Here is an 18,849-nt window from a genome sequence, read left to right on the forward strand (position 1 = left end):
CTCTCTCTCTCTCTCTCTCTCTCTCTCTCTCTCTCCCTCCTCCCTCCCTCATGCTTCTTCTGCAAGGGCATGCTTCCCCTTTCAGCTTCCACTGCCATAGGATGAAGTACATAGAGTTTCAGAAGCTGAACAGAAGCCAATATCTCATTCACCTCCTTCCTTTATAAATCACACAGCCTCAGGCATTTTGTTATAGCAATAGAAAATGGACTAAGGCACTTAGCATTAGTTAACCTCTCTGAATGGTCTCTGCTGAGTAGGGGGTTCTTTCATAACATACTTTTTATAACTTAGCCACAGTGCATGCTAGGCGGTCTTGAACGCCAAGAAAAGCTTTGGGCCAGTGACTCACACCTGTAATCCTAGCTATTCAGGAGCCTGAGATCTGAGGGCTGCAGTTCAAAGCCAACCCAGGCAGTCCAGTCCATGAGCCTCTTATCTCCAATTAACCACCAGAAAACCAGAAGTGGCACTGTGGTTCAGGGTGTTAGAGAACTAGCCTTGAGCTGAAGAGCTCAGGGACAGCTCCCAGGCCCAGAGTTCTAGGCCCACAACTGACCTAAAAAAGGAAGGAAAGGAGGGAGGGAGGGAGGGAGGGAGGGAGGGAGGGAGGGAGGGAGGGAGGGAGGGAGGGAGGGAAAGGCTTTAGACCTGATGGGTAAATATCAAGCATAGCTGTGGGACTGGGATGAAGCTGAGGGGCAGAGGTCTCATGTGGCAGGCACAAAGCTCTGTTCTGTCCCAGCAGTGCTGTAAAAACAACAAAAACTCCAGATCTCCCTGCTGACAGACTGTGTATGTGCACATGCCCGTCCTGGTGCTTGAACTCAACACCTGGGTTCTGTCTCTCAAGAGCTCAAGTACTTTTGCACTCTACCACTTGAGTCACAACTCCATTTCCAACTTCTTAGTGGTTAATTATAGATACGAGTCTCTCAGTCTTTTCTGCCTCAGAACTCCATTTCCTGAGTCACTAGGGTGACAGACATGTGTTTTCTGAAGTGTCCCTCACATGGCAGCTTCACATGGCTGTGGCCTGCCTGGCCAGCCTTAACTCTCACGATGTCCCGAGTCCCAAGAGTTCCCAAACAGCACCACAAGCCCTTGACCTTCACTCCACCTCTCTACCTGGACTCTACTGCCCTTCCCTGAGTCCCTGTGGTTGAATGTCTACTCTCGGTCCAGCGTGGCTTCAGTGTCACCTCTTCATCACTGCTCATGTGCATCACAGTATGACGGTCCTACAGGTGACCGCACAAGGTGCTTCGTGCTCTGCACACCTAGCATCCTCATGACTAACTGCCGTAGAAGGAAGGCAATCCCGTCTCTCAGAGCCACAAGATCCTACCCAAAATCATCCCACTCAGTCTGGAAAAGGGACCCATACAAAGCCTGCAGAGTCTTTCTCTCCACCCCATAATAGTCTTGCTCCCCCCCCCAGGGGTCAATCCCACCCCCAGGACAGATGAACAAACAGCCTGCATTCACTGGCATCCCCCTGAACCCCATTTGCTTGCTATCTGCCTCTTCCCTTCTTCCCAGCCAATGAGACTCAGAGGACAGCTCAGAGTCCAGATGCAGACCTGAAGCCATTAACAAAGCATGTGTCCACCTCAGGAGACCCTCCCTCATGGGTCACAAGTCCCCTGGGGAACTTCACAGGGGGCAAGTAGTTCTAGCAGTTTCCATGACAATGCAACCTAGCCCAACTCCTTTCCAGGTAATTCCACCAGTCCCTTCCTTCACCTGAAAAGCAGGACCTGGAACCATGACTGAGGTCTGTGTTCAGACTTGTCCTAGATGGAGCTCCAACCGCACCTACTACAGCAATATATCTGCTTTAAAATGGTTTCCAAAAGGGCTCATATAAAAAGTTCTACTGAGTTCCAGGGGTCCGTGATTCACACTAGTAACTCAGGAAGCTGAGAGCTGAGAACCTCGGTTCAAAGCCAGCAGGCAAGGAAGTCCACGAAACTCTTATCTCCAGTTAATCACTAAAAAGCAGGAAGTGGAGCTATAGCTCAACTTGTACAGTGCTGCCCTTGAGCAAAATAAACTCAGGGACAATGCCTTGGTCCTAAACTCAAACCCCAGGACCAGCACCAAAAAAAAATAAGTAAATAAAATAAAAGTTCTACAGTACAGTCTCACCTGTATGTTCTGCTAAAGCAGAACATGCCAGAACCCCTAAAGGACAAGGCAAGAGGCTACTTTGAACCTCAGTCCTCCCAATCCTTGCTTATGGCTACAGGCATGAGCCAGTCTGCACACTTCATCCTCTTTTTATAAAGTCACCAATTCCAATGAGGGAGCCCCAGCCTCACGACCTCCTCTAGCTCTAGTTATACCCAACAGCCCACTTCCTAGTGTTTACCTGTGAATTTGAGGATTACATTTATAACTTGTGAAATTTGGGGGACATATCCCAACTATAGTGGGATGAGGCTCTAAGGCAGCAGAGCTTTACAACCCAAGGTCTTAGGAAAGCTAGGCGTGGATATAAAAGAAAATTGTTCCATGTGAGCAATGAAAAGAAACCAATGAGACACAAATATTGTTCTATAAATAGTCATTCAGTTTGGGGTTTTTTGCTGTTGTTGTTTGTGTTGGTCCTAAAGCTTGAACTCAGGGCCTGAGCACACTGTGCTCAAGGCTAGCACTCTACCATTTGAGCCACAACTCTACTTCCAGATTTTTGCTAGTTAATTTGAGATAAGAGCCTTGTGGACTTTCTTGCCCAGGCTAGCTTCAAACTATGATCCTCAGATCCTCAGACATGAGCTAACAGCACCAAGCTAGGGTTTTGTCTTTCTAAGATTTCCTTAGTATCCAAAGCCAGGAGAGACAATGCTGTCTGGGGGCTGTGGCCTCCCAGCCTGGTGACACAGGACATGTCAACTATCTAAAATGCCTCACTCACATTGAGAGAGATGGGAGGAGGTAGGAACCAAGGCCTGGAGCACAAGGGCTCCTCTGGAATGAGAGCAGCCTGACTGTGGGTCCTGGCCATCTACACCAGGAGGGTGGGCCAGCCCTGTGCTGCAGGACAAGCCACTAGGAAGCCCAGAGCCATAGTACCACACATGCACTAGTATAAGCTTCAAGAAGCCACATCATAACTGGACATCCAGATCCAGAGGTTTAGGGGCCAGTTGCCCTGGGCCACCCTGGGTAAAGTGTCCAGAATGGCACCCCCATGTTTGTTACCCACCACTTCTGCCACCCAGGCTAGTGGGTCCTGGTCATCTGGTCAGGGGAAGGCAAACCTAGTACTTTTCCATATTAGCCACTTTCATGTTTTTGTGTATTTGTTATCTTTTAATCACAATGGATCTTCCTCAGGTGTTTAAAGGCTTTTATTTACTTATTTGTGTGTGCATGTGTGAACGTGTGCTGCATACACACGTGTACATGTGTGCCAGTACTGGAGCTTGAATTCAGGGCCTGGGTACAAGCAGCACTCCTGGAGCTCATCCCCATGACCTCCTCCTGTTCCTCTGTAGTACACAAAATGAATTTCCAGTGGCCCAATTTCCTCCTTAGAAACAAAGCTGAAATTGGAAGAAGGATTTACTGTTTTGTAAATGTCCTAAAAATAAAAGAGCTTCACAATGAGAGATGGAGGTGGCATGTAGCCCAGTAGTAGAGCACTTGCCTAGCATGCAAAAGGCCCTGAGTTCTACCTCTAATGAAAAAAGGGACAAGGAAAAGGAAACGATGGTTAAGATCCTGGGACTCTTTGCTTGTAGAGGGGCTTGAACTTAGGACTTGCACTCTTATTAGGCCATTTTCACCCAAGACTGGTACTCTACCACTTGAGCCACAGCTCTACTTCTAGCTTTTTGCTGGTTAAGTGGAGATAAGAGTCTCACTGACTTGCTGCTCCTGCTGGTTTTGAACAATGATCCTCAGATCTCATCCTCTTGAGTAGCTGGGATTACAAGCACAGGCCACCAGCAACCAGCTGCCCTGGGACTCTGTGGTATGAGCAAGGCCCTTTGAGCAGAAAACCACAGCCCACATTCCTAAAGGGATGACAAGGCCTTATCAACCTCCTGCTTTCCACCAGCCACAGCCTCACAAGCTTTGCACAGGGCACAGGGCAGACACGAGAGGAAGCAATCTCTCAGCAGAAGGGTGGATGATAGCCAAGAGGCACCGGACACCTGCTATGTGCCACTGGAAAGCGGGGGGGGGGGGGGCATCATGCACCTCTTCTATGTAGCAGTCCAAGCCCAGACGAAGGAGGTGTTATCACAGTTTACATGCACGACCTAAGCCTCAGCAAGATTAAGTCATTGCCAAAGTCAACAGTTCCTAGGTGGCAGGGCCAGGACAGGAATCCAGATCTGCCTAAGCCCATGGCCCACGCTCTTCCCATCTGAGTTCTCCATCCAGGCACGGGACTGTGTATACACCTGAGCTCCCTGCCCTGGTCATTTGGTGCCCACTGGTGTATGGCAGACAAGAGAGGTGGGAGGGGAGGAAGGTGGGCACTTGGCCCTCTAGAGAAAGCAAAGACATTGAAGTGTTGAAGGCATGGAGATACTCCATAAAGACAAGGCAGGTGGACTCGGCACACCTCGTCAGACAGAACAAACAGGGCTGGCAGCTACTGACTTACACCTGTCTGTCATCAGACATCCTAACGAGTAGCAGACTGAGGTGCAAGGGGACAAGGAGCAGACCTAGAGGATGCCAGGAGAGGTGGACACTGTTACTGTCTTGCATAAAGACAGTAGCTGGAAAACAAACTACAAATGGAACCCTTGAGCAGAGGAAGAGGCCTGAGGCAAGAACACCTTTCCAGGCTCCCTGACGCACAGCCAGCAGGCTGGAAGAGGATGAGCAACCAGAAAGCCAGGAAAGCAGGGACAAGGGCCAGCCCCGCTCCAGAGGCAGGGCCTGGCAGAAGGTGTCCGCTGCCAGAGAGAGGCTGAGGCGTGGGAACTACAAAGACACTGGCAAGTGTAACCACTGAGGTGGCATCTGCACAGGTCATGAACCAAAAGCAGTGGGAACCAAGGCAGATTGCAATCGCTGGGAGGGAGGAGGAGGAGGAGAAAGGGGGGGAAGAAGGAGAAGGAGTCACAACAAGTAGTGACTACTTTCCAAAATGTAGATGCATGAATAACAAGGTTGGGGGATTTTGCTGTGTGTTTTTTTCTAAGATAGAGAACATACACAAACACAAGAAGGCACAGAGCCAGGGAAGCTTAAAGATTTAAACTGTAAGGACAGGCACAGTGGTTCACATCTATAATCCCAAATACTTGGAAGGTAGAGATCAGGAGGTAAGCAGAGACTAGATGACTGGTCTAGGAAAAAATATTGAGGCCTACATGAAAAGTTAAAGCAAAAGGGCAGGGGGAATGGTTTACATAGTTGAGCACCTATCTAACAAGAGCAAGTCCTTATTATAAATCACAGTACTGCAAAAAATAAACTAAAAATAAATAAATATACATATACTTAAAACTATATAAAAGATGAAGTATATGCCAGGCACAGTGGCTCACATCTGTCATACCAACTACTCAGGAGGTAGAGATTGGGAGGATCACCCTTCAAGAACAGCCCAGGAGATAAATATAGAGAAACTCCATCTCAACCAATAAACATGGCATAGTGGTGCTTCCGTGATCCCAATGGCACAGGAGGCCTTGCTGAGATTATCTCAGTCAGAGTCTAGCCCAGGCAAAAAGCATAGACTCAGTCTGAAAAATAAGGCAAAAAAACTGGAGATATGGCTCAAGTGGCAACACGCCTGCTTAACAAACACAGAGCCCAGAGTTCAGACGTAGTATAACAGAAGAAAGGAAAAGAGGAAGAAGGGAGGAAAGAGGGAGTGGGGGAGTAAGGAGAAGAGGGAGGAAGGGAAGAAAGAAAAGGGACAAAGGCAGGCAGGAAGGAAAGACTTAAACTATATGAGATAAAATATTTACAGGGAAAAACTGAAGAGGTACTAAGGAGGAATAGGGCTCTGACCCCATTCGAGAGCACAAACTAAGAAGATTTTGTCTGGTGCTGATGGCTCACACCTGTAATCCTCACTACGTAGTAGGCTGAGATACCCCTGTAATCCTCACTACTTAGGAGGCTAAGATCTGAGGATTGCAGTTCAAACCCAGCCCAGGCAAGAAAGTCCCATGAGACTCTTACCTCCAATTAACCACAAGAAAACTGGAAGTGGAGCTGTTGCCCAAAGTGGTAGATTGCAAGACTTGAGTGAAAAAAGCTCAGGGACAGCACCCAAACCCTGAGTTCAAGCCAGATGACCAACAAAAGAAGAAGAAGTAGAAAAAGAAGATTTTAAATGGAAGGATGCTTGATCCTCTAAAATAAAAGCTAAAGAGAGAAGGGATCAGGAAATGGAGATAGCTGGGACAGAGCTAGAATCATGCTGAGACACCAGAGCACTCTGAAAAAGAAGGAGCCAGGTGCATGTGGAAAGCATGACAAGGCCCAGGTTGATAATGTCCAGTCTGTATTAGTTAGGATAAGCAATGTTAGCACTATTACAGAAAGAGAAAAAGCACCAAGGGCTTCACCCAATGACAGCTTTCTCCCCCCCACCCTCCCACCCCCACCCAAGTCTCCTTCAAAGTCTCATGCCAGTGTTCCTGGACAGCTGCAGGCTTCCGTGCAGTCCCTTGGGGACCCCAACTCCTTCCTACTGCTGTCCACACCATCCTCCAGGAGCCAGCAACAGCAACTCTCCTGGGAAGACCTCCGGCAGGACCAGAACATCATCCATCATTTCCGCCTCCTTCTCACCCGGCAGGCCTAGGTCCCGAGGTCGCATTCAGTGGGATGCCAGAAGAGGTGTTCTTACTGGATTCTTGAGAGGGAAAGGAAAAGGATTTGAAGAAAATATCATTTTTCTGCCACCATGCAAGGTCTCTGAGAGAAGGGAGAAGATTCCAGTCATTTGGGTTCCTGAGTCTTCACTGTAGATGGTGATGTGAACTTCTCAAGCAAACCTTTTACAAAGAAGCTTGATTGAGCATATGGCCTCCCTGCCTACCTTGTGCTTCTCATAGGTGGACACAAAGCCTTGGCTATACATCCATGGCTCAAGAAGCCATTCCCAGCTCTCCTTCCCTTCCTCCCTCCCTACCTCCCTTCTTCCCTTTCATCCCTCCTTCCTCTTTTTTTGTGCCTATCCTGGGGCTTGAACTCAAGGCCTGGATGCTGTCCCTGAGCTTTTTTGCTCAAGGCTAGCACTCTACCACTTGAGCCACAGAGCCACAGTCTTCTCTTTCCCAGCCCTCTCTGTTACTGCTCAGCACTGATGATTTACAGTATTTACAGCACAATGTCCCTGATGAGGCATAAAACGAAGCCCTTACACTTGCCTTGAGTGCCATAGTCACTACTGAGCATCACCCCATTCCCACCCCACCAGATGAATGGACTGAACACCACTGGTCCAGTCCAGCCCACCAGCCCAGCTAGAATTGTAGAAGGAACAGCAATGCCCCATGAGATTTCAGTGTTTTGTCTTTTATTCTTGTTCTGGGAACTGGCTTTTTCAGAAGGATGATGGAGTTCCCCACACCCTCCCTCTATCACAAACAAGGATATTGTCCTCTGTTTAAAAAATCGTAGCAAGTTCCCAGGCCTGTTGGAGGAGGTTGCTTGCCCATCCTATTCCACTTTGAGAAAACAAAGGTGCTGGTCTGCCCAGAGGGCGGCCTGTGAGTGCTGTTAATAACCTGTTGCTTTCTTCCAGCAGCTTTGTCATAACCCAGCTGTTGAAAATCATCAGCCTTGGAGAGAGCAAAAAGCAATCCAGGACTGAGAGATCAGAATGACTTAGGAGAGATGGTTCCTCATCCATACACTGTGTGGAGCTTGCAAAATCTGCAATTATGGGAAGGAGGAAGGGAGGGAGAGAAGAAGCAAGGGAGGGAGGGAGGGAGGAAGGGAGGGAGGGAGGACAGAGGGAGGGAGGGATGGGAGAAAGGAAGAAAACAATTGAGCCCCAGAGGCATCTGGAAATGAATGCTAGACTGTGCCCAGTGTTGCTCAACAGGTGACCTGCCTTCCCAGGGGCCGTGCCAGGTCCTGGTGAGGGCTCAGGCCTGCTGATGGCTCATTTCATCCATGCTGGAAGGAACACAGCTTGCTGCTTCAAAGTTACAATATCCTCTGAGCAACAGAAAACCAGCATTACCAGGGCAAGAGAAGGGCATCTCTCTCCTGCAAGGGAGCAGGAGAGGGAAGCAGACAAGCATCTACCTGCACAAGGTGTGTTTACAGCCCAAAAGGTGTCTGTTTGCCTCCAACACATGTGGTCGGGTTAGAGAACAGACACTCATTCATTCCCTATTTGCACCAAAGCCTAACCCTTCTCCCTAAGTTACCTAAGTGAATGACTACTGCTTGGCATAGTGACAGTGGAATAGGCTCTAGCCCAGGCCCCTTTCTCTGTTTCATTTGTCCTAGCACAGAGAAGGCCTTAAAGATGTCCTCCAGAGCTACCTTTGAGCCATCTCTGATATTAGCCTTTAAACTTCACCCCAAACATCCACCACCCACCCTTCCCACAGCCCACACAAAGGCTGGCAGAGAGAATGATGTGGAGGCTGGGGAGAGCCCCAGCCAGGCACCTGGATGTTGGCAGGCCCAGGGATCTAATGAGGCTGTAAAGGGCAGGCTGGAGGTGTGCAGGAAATAGCAACCATCCCGATGGCTTTGAACTCCACAGACCTGCTCAAAAGCCAGTCCCATTCAGTCTGAACCCCAAGTGAGTGCCTCTCCTTCCCCACGATCAGTCACCACTGTGGGAGAGGGGCAAGGAGGAGAGCAGAGACTTCTGGTCCTGCTATGTAACCAAATTTCAAAAGCTTTCTCTGAGAACCTAGAGGACCACATACTGGGGGATGAGGGCCAGTCATCAGTGAGTGGGGACCTCAGCCTGCTTCAGAGCCACTTCACAGGTCCATGGTTCTGTTCCTGAGAGTACTGAAGTCAGTGGGTAGAGCTCACTTGATGGTGCTAGGAACACTCAGCCACCAGGAGGAAAGCCTGCCAGGATGATGAGGCAGGTAGAGAGCCAGCATGATGCTAGGCACTGATGGCTCACACCTATCATCCTAGCTACTCAGGAGGCTGAGATCTGAGGGTTTCAGTTTGAAGCCAACCCAGGCAGATAAATTTGAGTGACTCTTATCTCTAATTAACCAGCAAAAAAAAAAAAATACCAACAACTTGGAAGTGGAAGTGTGGCTCAAGTGACAGAGCACCAATCTTGAGTAGAAAAACCAAACAAGAACATGAGGCCCTGTAAGATATCACAAGAAATGTACACACTGCCCTACTATGTAACTGTACCCTTTTTTGCACAACACCTTGTCAAAAAATGTGTTTAATTAATAAATAAATTACAAAAAAAAGAACATGAGGCCCTTCATTCAAGCCCCTATACCAACACACACACACACACACACACACACACACACACACACACACACACACACACAGCACAGGAAATCCTAGCCATGGTTCACTGCCTGTTTGATCCTCCTCCATAACCCTCAAAGTTCTGCCCACCCACCCTCTTCCTCTGGCACCCCTGCTGCCCCATGCCTTGGGCCCAAATGCACCTGGAGAGGGACAGCGCCTGCGGGAGGCCTTGGGAAGCACGTGCCATGTTGGCCCTGTGCACCTCAATTGGAGATGGGCAGGCAGTGCTCACAGTGAGAGGGCAGCAGGCCTGGGAGGACGCTCTCAGCAGACATGCACATCCCCACAGGCTCCCCCAGCATCATCCACCCCCCTCAGAATCCAGTGTCCACCCCCAAGGCCCAGGGACCTGCGTGTCTCCCTTCCCCCCACTGGCATTATAAACAAAACCATCAATCGCCCTTTGTCTCTGCGGTTCGGTCTTCACAAACCCCTCCCAGCAGATTTGAAAGCTCTGACTTCTCAGCTGCTTTGAAGCACAATCATAATAAGCCCCCCAGGCTAGGGTGGAGGGCATGTGCCAAGAGCAGGGCTTGGCAGGAGGCCTACTCCTTTCAGGTCCATCTCTGGGAGAGAGGGTGGAGAGATGGCAAAGGGAAGAAGCCAGGAAGGAGCCCTAGTTTCCTAGTTTCTCCCTAACTCAGCTCCTTACTGGTCAGGATCCCTCTGCCCATTCCCAGGAGCCTCAAGGGGCCCTAGTTGCTCCCAGGACCCCTGCAGTCCATCCCAAGGCTTGCCCAACCTCTGACTCTTACACAAAATGAGGTATCTACCCTTCAGCCCTCATTCACTGGAGAGTCATGTGCTCTGAGTCTCCCTCTCTGCTCCTGGGGGGCCACAGGCAGGACAGGCTGCAAGCAAAGCACGCAGCCACCATTCGCCAGGAAGGCACTTCGATTCAGACCTGGGTTCAAATGCCATTCCAAACCTGTTTTTGGACAAACCACTGAACATTGAGCTTTGATTTCTCATCTGATGGGCACTGAGATTGTGCAACAAAGCGACAAGCAGAGCACCAGTGGCTACAGGAAAGCGGAAATCACGAGATAATACTTTGAGGCAAGCTAGGTAAAAAGTTCACAAGACTCCAACCTCAACAGAACAACAACAAAAAAAGCTGGGCGTGGTGGTACTTGTCTGTCCTCCCAGCTACCACAGGAAGTATAAAATAGGAATCTCTCAGTCCAGGTTGGCCAGGGCAAAAAGCTAGATCCTATCTCAAAAATAATCAGAGCTGAAAGAAAGAACTGGAGGTTTTGGCTCAAGAGATAGAGTGCCTGACTAACAAGAGTAAAGCCCAAGTTCAAGCCACAGTACCCACCAAAAAAAGGAAGGAGGGAGGGAAGGAGGAAGGGAGGGAGGGAAGGCATTTGCTCCCATGTTGGCACTAAATAGGTATTTGTACATCCCATGATAAGATATTTATTTGTGTTTGGGGGATCCATATCCCATTGAGGTTGATGCCACAAAAGAAGGGAAAGAAATATAAACTCCCTCCTCAGGGGAAGTGCTCATCTGCCCAGTTGCCCTGCCTGTGGTCACAGTGGGAGTGGCTGTAGCACAGGAAGGAAGAAAGAACAGAGACTGAGCATGTCTTATTTAAAATCAAGGCAAGGGGCTAGGGATATGGCCTAGTGGCAAGAGAGCTTGCCTCGTATACATGAGGCCCTGGGTTGGATTCCCCAGCACCACATATACAGAAAAAGGCCAGAAGTGGCGCTGTGGCTCAAGTGGCAGAGTGCCTTGAGCAAAAGGAAGCCAGGGACAGTGCTCAGGCCCTCAGTCCAAGGCCCAGGACTGGCCAAAATAAATAAATAAATAAATAAAAAGAAAATCAAGGCAAGGTGAAGAAATTAGATGGGGTAACCAAACTTAGGAAGTAAAGCCTAGAGAATGAGGGACCACAGGCCTTGACACCTGAAGATAAGCATGGTGATAACCACTTAGATACTGCTGCAACCCAGCCCTCAAGAGCCATCACCACAGATTTCTTTTTGTTTTGTTTTGTTTTGGGGGGTCGGGGAGTGTTAAGGGAGAGTGGTACTGGACCTTGAACTCAGGGCTTCAATCTCTCCCTTGGCTTAACACTGGGGCTCTACCATTTGAACCGTGACTCCACTTCTAGCTCTTTGCTGGTTAATTGGAGATGTCACATGGACTTACCTTCCGAGGCTAATTTTGAACCTCAATCCTCAGATCTCAGCCTCCTGAGTAGCTAGCATTACAGGCAGGAGCCATCCATACCTGGTACGATGCATTTCTTAAATTGTGAACTCAAACAAGTGTTTCTAGCCCTCCTGTAATCTTTTTCTTTCTTGGTTCTGGGGTTTGAACTCAGGGCCTGAACTTGCTAGATGGGCTCTTTACCACTGGAAGCACATCACTAGCTAAGACTGTTCTTAGTAGAGGATGGGGAAAATGTTGGACTCACATGAAGAAGAGGGGAAGGAAGAGTGGAGGCAGAGAAGTAGATTCTTAGTTCAAGGGGAAGGAAGATCTGAGGAGGAATTGACAGAGCTCTGGAGGATGGACGATGAAGCAGTGGGAGGAGGGCACTGTGCCTGGCTCTCTCAGAGCAGAGAACGAGTGAGCAGATGGTTCTCTGAGGTCCCCCTCCTCCTTCCCTCCCCCCCCAACACTGCCCCTCACCTTCCATTCACAGCCTTGTTAGTTCTAGAAACTTCCGTATTATCCAGCAGGAGGGTGAAGAATAGTATAGGCCAGGTCAGGAAACAGACAACCTATGAGACAAATCTGGCCTTCCACTCTTTTTCTAAATAAAGTTTTATTGAAACATGATCACGTTTGTTCCTTAACATATTGTCTAAGACTGCTTTCTCACTTTTGAGTAGTGTGACAGAGACCGTGTGGCCTATAAAACCAAAATTATTTACCATCTGGTGGTTTATAGAAAAAGCCTGTCAACCCCTGGCTTAGAGAACGGGAAAGGAGAGCACTTCCTACCCCCTTCCCTTGGTAAGTCGAGAAGAGCAGTTGGTAAAAAGCATGTTTCTGAGATTGAGAGCCAGGGCAGCTCTAAATCAAGCCCATGAGGGTTGATCAAAGCATCTGTGGGGGTGCAGAAAAAAGAGCCATAGCCCCTGCCCCCCAAGAAGCTTCAGAGCCAAGAGGGAGCCCAGGCATAGGCCCTGGATGGAGCTGGGGAAGCAGCAGGGAGGAGACACTGGCAGGAGCCAGGGCCTCCTGAAAGACTTAGCCTCCATTAAGACAGAAGCACATGCTGGGAAACTTTCTAGAAAGAAGAGCGCCCACCATGGGAGTGGGCAGGTGAGGGGAGCAGGCAGAGGCAGGGAGAGGGCAGGTGAGGGGAGAGGGCAGGGGAGGGGAGAGGGCAGGGGAGGGGAGAGGGCAGGGGAGGGGAGCAGGCAGAGGCAGGGAGAGGGCAGGTAAGGGGAGCTTAGGCTCCTATCTTGTGCAGGCTCCAGTATGTGGATGCCCTTCTCCCTCATGCCACTGGGACCACAGCCTCTGTCCTGGGCCTTTTATGACCCGGCTAGCAACATACTAGAACACAGATTACCAGTGTCAGCCCCACCAGCTGCCATACAGTGCTCCCATCAGTGAGGTCACCTACCACCCCCACCTCCCGCCCCACCCCCACAGCCGCATCTCTCATGTCTCCTCCTCTCTAAAACCAGGCCCTTCCACCAGCCCCAGTCAGAAACCACACACCTCATGCCCCCTTTCTCCTTCCCACTCCACACTAAAGTCTATTTCAGAAATACCTTAATGTTCTCTGACCCACAGTTTCACTTTCCATGCTCAAAAAAATAACTAAATGGAAAATTCTGGCAACAAGCAATCCATAGAAGTCTTCAATTGCCTGTGGCTCTGAGCAGTACACCATCCCGCTCTGCCTCACCCTTGCTACCCGCTGATTGCCAGATGGTAGCTGCCTGCTATCAAAGGGTCCTGATATCGTAATGCTGTAGATAGTGGTTAATTCCAGGCATCTCCTACAGATAGTGGGGGCTGCCATACATCTCAGTTCTCTCCATGGCTTTGTCTAGTGTCCCCCACCTACAGAGATTTCTTCCATCATTTCTCACCTCCCATGCATCTAGCAAACCATCCATAGTTCTTGGTGGCATCGGCATTGAGCTTACCATCTCCATCCTTCCTAGCACAACCAGACCCACCTTCCACTTTCCGCAGGATGTTCCTAGCATGGGCCCTGGAGTAACACTGCAGCTGTGGGAACTTGGTGTGGGAACTTGGGCCAGTTAACCAAACCAGTACCTCAGTTTATTTGTTTCTAACTTGGTGGTGGTATCTGAGCCCTGCTGGCTCCCAAGCTTCTTCAGTGGCTGAAATCTGAGGATTACTGCTCAAAGCCAGCTTAGGCAGACAAATCTGAGATTGTTACCTCTCATTAACCAGCTTGGTTCAAGTGGTAGTACACCAGCTTTGAGTGAAAAAGCTAACTAAGCAAGAGGCCAGGTGCCAAAGGCTCATGCTTGTTATCCTAGCTGCAAGGAGGCTGAGATCTGAGGATCGCAGTTTGAAAGCAGACAAACTCATGATCCTTTTATCTTCAACTAACCAACAAAAAGGCAGAAGTGAAGCTGAGGCATAAATGGTAGTGCACTGGCTTTGAGCAATAAGAACAAAAAGCTCAGGCCCTGAGTTCAAGCCTCGGGACTGGCACATGCACACACACTAAGCAAGAGCTCTAAAAGTCCTGAGTTCAAGTCTCAGTAGCAGCACCAAATAATAGTAATTATAATTAAAATAGTATTGATACTAGCCAGTGCCTGATGACTATAAATACCATCTAAAACACACTTCAATTCACTGAGCAAAAAGGCAGGGCTGAGGTCTCAGGAAGGAGTATGAGTGTGAGCCATCAGCTCATCCCAGAGGGACAATAAGGAATACTGCTAGGGAGCTTTTCCTGGGCATGGCGTTTGGGAAAGGGCAGGTCAGTGTTGGGCCCAACCAGAGAAGGGCACACTCACACACCATTCCGGCAGAAGAGTGCCACTCAGCCTGCACCAGGATGTGAATGTGATCCTCTGCGAGCTATACAGTGGGGATGGGGGGGGGGGCACCAAGCAAGGAGTGACACGTGTTCAGAAAGCTCACACCAGCATTGGTGTCAACAGCCTCCTAACAGGGACAAAAAGTGAGAAATCAGTGAGCCAAGCCAAGAGGCAGTAGAGGTCACTTAGACAGACACACTTGAGAGATGATGAGGAAGGACAGACAATTCAATGAGGTCACCAGGCTAAAGGAAGAGGGTGGAACAGCCCTAATCATGTGGCATTCTCAGAACAGGAGGCTACCCCCAACTAGCAGGGGACAGGCTATCTCAAGCCATTTCAGGAGGCAGGAAGGCTAGGTGGAGGTAGGAAGGAAGGAAAGGATGGTAGTTCAAAGGAAATGGTAATGGTATGATGGAGAAGCAAGCTGAGAGAGAGAAAGAGAGAGAGAGAGAGAGAGAGAGAGAGAGAGAGAGAGAGAGGGAGGGAGGGAGCAAGTACCACTGACACAAGATCTCAAGCAAAATTTGCCATGAAACACAGTGGCGTGCAGAATGCCCAAGCCAGAGGAGGCAAAGCCTTGGAGATAGGAAGGTGCAGGCTCCGATCCACTGTTTAAGGGCCCAGACAACTAAGAAAATACAGCCGTAGGTTATTTGCCTCCTACAATTCTGCAGGGTTACTGTGAGCTGGTGGGAGGCCCCAGGTCTCTCATTAAGCTAGCCACGTCAGCTCCCAGAGCAGCTCCTAGGGCTTTACTGCCTCCGCTTCGCCTCAGAAGAGCTCCCTCCATCTGGTTGTGGCTGTTAAAAATGTGCTTGGCTTTCTTCTTAAAAATAAAACCCCAATCAAGGGATGAAAGGAAGTGCTTGGAGCTAGTCCAGGAAACCACTGTATACAGGTGCAGAGGACTAGAGGAGGTGGCTGGGGAGGGAACAGGGCACAGGGAGCCGAACTCTCCCCAGCAATTGGCTGCCATAAACACCTGCCTTTGTGAGTAGCTGAGTAGCGGGAGCCCAGAGATGTCTTCCTAAGCACAAGCCCAAGGAAGATAGGTAATTGAGGGAATGCAGAAGAAGAGTCCGGGGCAGGGGAGAAGAGGTGTGAAGGGATATGGCAAGAAGCAAACAGCTACTTTTAGCTTAGGTAACATGAAACTGCTATTAAAAGTCTGCTTTGAAATTTAAAAAGCAGCATATGGCCACCACTTCATCATGTGCAAACGACTTTCCTCTGCCAGCTCCGTCCTGAACTATCGAAGGCAGGCAAGGCTGAGCTGTGAGATCTGCAAGGTGGGCCCACCTCCCACAGCCACCCTCCACAGGTGTCAGGGACCCACAGTCCTACGCATGTGCCTCGAGTATTGAAGGACAATAGATATGAATGATGCCAGATGACTTTCTGTGACCTGCCACCCACCCAGGCAGATTGCAGAAAAAGCTTCATGGCCCCTCCGATTGCCTTCATGTGTTGTGGAGTTGTTTGGTGAGAGTCGTTGCCCTGACATGCTTGATGGTGTGCTACCGCTGCGCCTAACTTTGGGCGACAATGCAGACTTGAATAAATGGTCAGCTGTGGAAAAAAAAAAAAAAAGCTTCATGGAGCAGCTTGAAGGTCATGGTCAGAGCTCTGCCTGGACTTGAAGGTCATGGTCAGAGCTCTTCCTGGACTGCCTGTCCACCTGCCCTGCTGCCTCTGGCCTCAAGAATTGGCTTGTTTGCATTAAAAGATAACTGTCTTGAGGTTGCGAATGTGGCTTAGCAGTAGAGTTCTTGCCTAGCATGCAGGAAGCCCTGGGTTTGATTCCTCAGTACCACATAAACAGAAAAGGCTGGAAGTGGTACTGTGGCTCAAGCGGTAGAGTGCTAGCCTTGAGCAAAAGGAGCCAGGGACAGGCCCTGAGTTCAAGCCCCAGGACTGGCAAGAGAGAGAGGGACAAAGAGAGAGAGAGAGAGAGAGAGAGAGAGAGAGAGAGAGAGAGAGAGAGAGGAGACAGGAGACAGGAGACAGGAGACAGGAGACAGGAGAGAGGAGGAGAGAGGAGAGAGGAGAAGAGAGAGATCCTTGAAGTAGGGGCCACCACAGCTGATGGCAGCCAAAATGGAATGAGAAGTTATAGCAGCAAAGATATTGGATGCCTGACAGGAACATGTCCTAAAATCAAGGTCTGGGGGCTCCTTGGGACAGGTGAAGCTTTTCCCGGGGGCATGCCATTCTGCCAGGCCAAGTTTCACGTGGAGGAAGTGGGGAAGGATTAGGGCTCCCCTTCACTTTGCAAATGTTCTCTCAGTAAACAGAACTCTGTGTGGGAACAGTATTACTAGAAACTGCAAATGCAATTTGATTAATGCCATAAAAATGCAACTGAAACCACCAGCCCTCACAGACAGTGGGCTTATGTCTACCCTGCTCTCTACAGGGAGTATTTGCCTCCTGAGTTTGTGTATTGTTCACCCTTTGGCTTTGGCACACACACAAAATCCAAAGCCTATAATAACACAGGTCATTAAACTCAACAACTGCACTTGGACCCTTGTCAAGGGTATGATTCAGGCAGGCGCTCTCTTCAGGACAGCTTCCAAGGTGTTAAGGGGCTCTACCCTCCCCACACAGGGGCCAGGACCAGCCACGCAGTTTTCCGGATTTGAGGTTTCTTGTGGCCACTAGGTGGCAGTAGGGATTTGCACAAAAGGGCGGTTGGAGCTTGGCACAGTTTGAGACTTACTGAAGTGTCTATTTTTTGTGTGTGCATCGCTCTTTTCCATATAAAAACAAATGAGGTTAGGTGTATAAAATGAGATGCACCTGCAAATTTTATATTGGGAGAAGCCCTGCAGGTGCATCCAGGAAGTCTTCTATTTGAAGAGACAGGAGGAAAGGGATCAATTCAGAGGAGCCTCTTACAATTTTCAGGCTGGTTAGTCCTGGACTGCAGGTAGCTATCTCCTATCCCAGCAGTCTAGAAATGTGGAGGTTCATGCCATACACATTCCATGACTGACTCCCCACCTGGCCTTTCTGGGTCATTGTGCCAGGGACCCACATACCTAGAAGTGCCCCGTCTGGCTCAGCCCAACAGAATTGCTTCAAGCATCCAATAAGCCATGCAAAACTGTTGAAGAAAAGCTTGGTGTTGATTACTCACCCCTGCAATCTTAACTACTCAGAAGACTGAGATCTGAAAGACCTTAGTTTGAAGCCAACATGGGCAGAAAGTCTGTGGCACTCTATCTCCAAAATAACCAGCAAAAGGCCAGGCTAGTAAGAGGGGACACAGAAATTGAGACAAAGGGTGAACAAATGCAGCAGTGGTACTCAGTACACTCTATGTTTTAAATGAACCATACAATTTGTGAGTGGGGACGGGAGGGAAAAACCAGGAGAGAGTGAGGGAAGGAGTGACAGTGTCCAAAATGAAATGTCCTCATTATCTGACTTATGTAACTGTAACACCTCTGTACATCACCTAATAACAATGAAAGTTAAGGGGAGAAAAACCAGGCTGAGCCAGGCACTGATGGCTTATGCCTATAATCCTAGCTACTCAGGAGAATGAGATCTGAGGACTGTGGATCGAAGCCATCTCAGGGAGAAAAATCCATAAAGACTCTTATCTCCAATAAACTACTCAGAAAAGGCCGGAAGTGTTGCTGTGGCTCAAGTGATAGGTAGAGTACTAGCCTTAAACAAAAGCAGCCCAGGCCCTGGGGCCCTAAGTTCAATCTCCAGTATCACACAAAAAATAAATAAAAATTAGTACAAAATTAGAAATCAGTAAAAATTAGAACAAAAACAAAGTTGGAGGCATAGTTCAAGCAGCACAGCACTGGCTTAGCAAGCACAAGGTCCTGAATTCAAACCCCAGTATTAAAGAAGAAAAAATAAGTGTATCAAATCACCATATGTGCTTTTAAAAAATGTGTCAGTACATGAGACCAAAGGAGGATATTCTTAAGAGAGGAACACAGAGGTGCAATGCCTATGTCCCTCTGATCATATACAATAACATTTATTGAAATGAACTGCAAGAAATGGAAACAAGAAATTCTTTTTTCTTTTGCTGCTGTTTTTGTTTTCATTTCTTTTGTGTTTCTTCATTTATGTTTTGGGGAGGGAAGATGAGGACATAGAAATGGAGGGACAAAGGGTGAACAAATGCAGCAGGGATACTCATTAGACACTATGTTTGTGGTGGAGATGGGAGAGAAAAACCAGGAAAGAATGAGGGAAAGGGTGACACCGTCCAAAAAGCACTTGTTACCTGACTTATGTAACTGTAACCTTTCTGTATATCACTTTTATAACAATAAAAATAATTTTAAAAACTTAGTGTTTTTTTTTAAGTGTCAGTACTAGTGTTTGACCTCAGGGCCTC

This window comes from Perognathus longimembris, chromosome 20, assembly GCF_023159225.1.
Source record: "Perognathus longimembris pacificus isolate PPM17 chromosome 20, ASM2315922v1, whole genome shotgun sequence".
Lineage (NCBI taxonomy): Eukaryota > Metazoa > Chordata > Mammalia > Rodentia > Heteromyidae > Perognathus > Perognathus longimembris.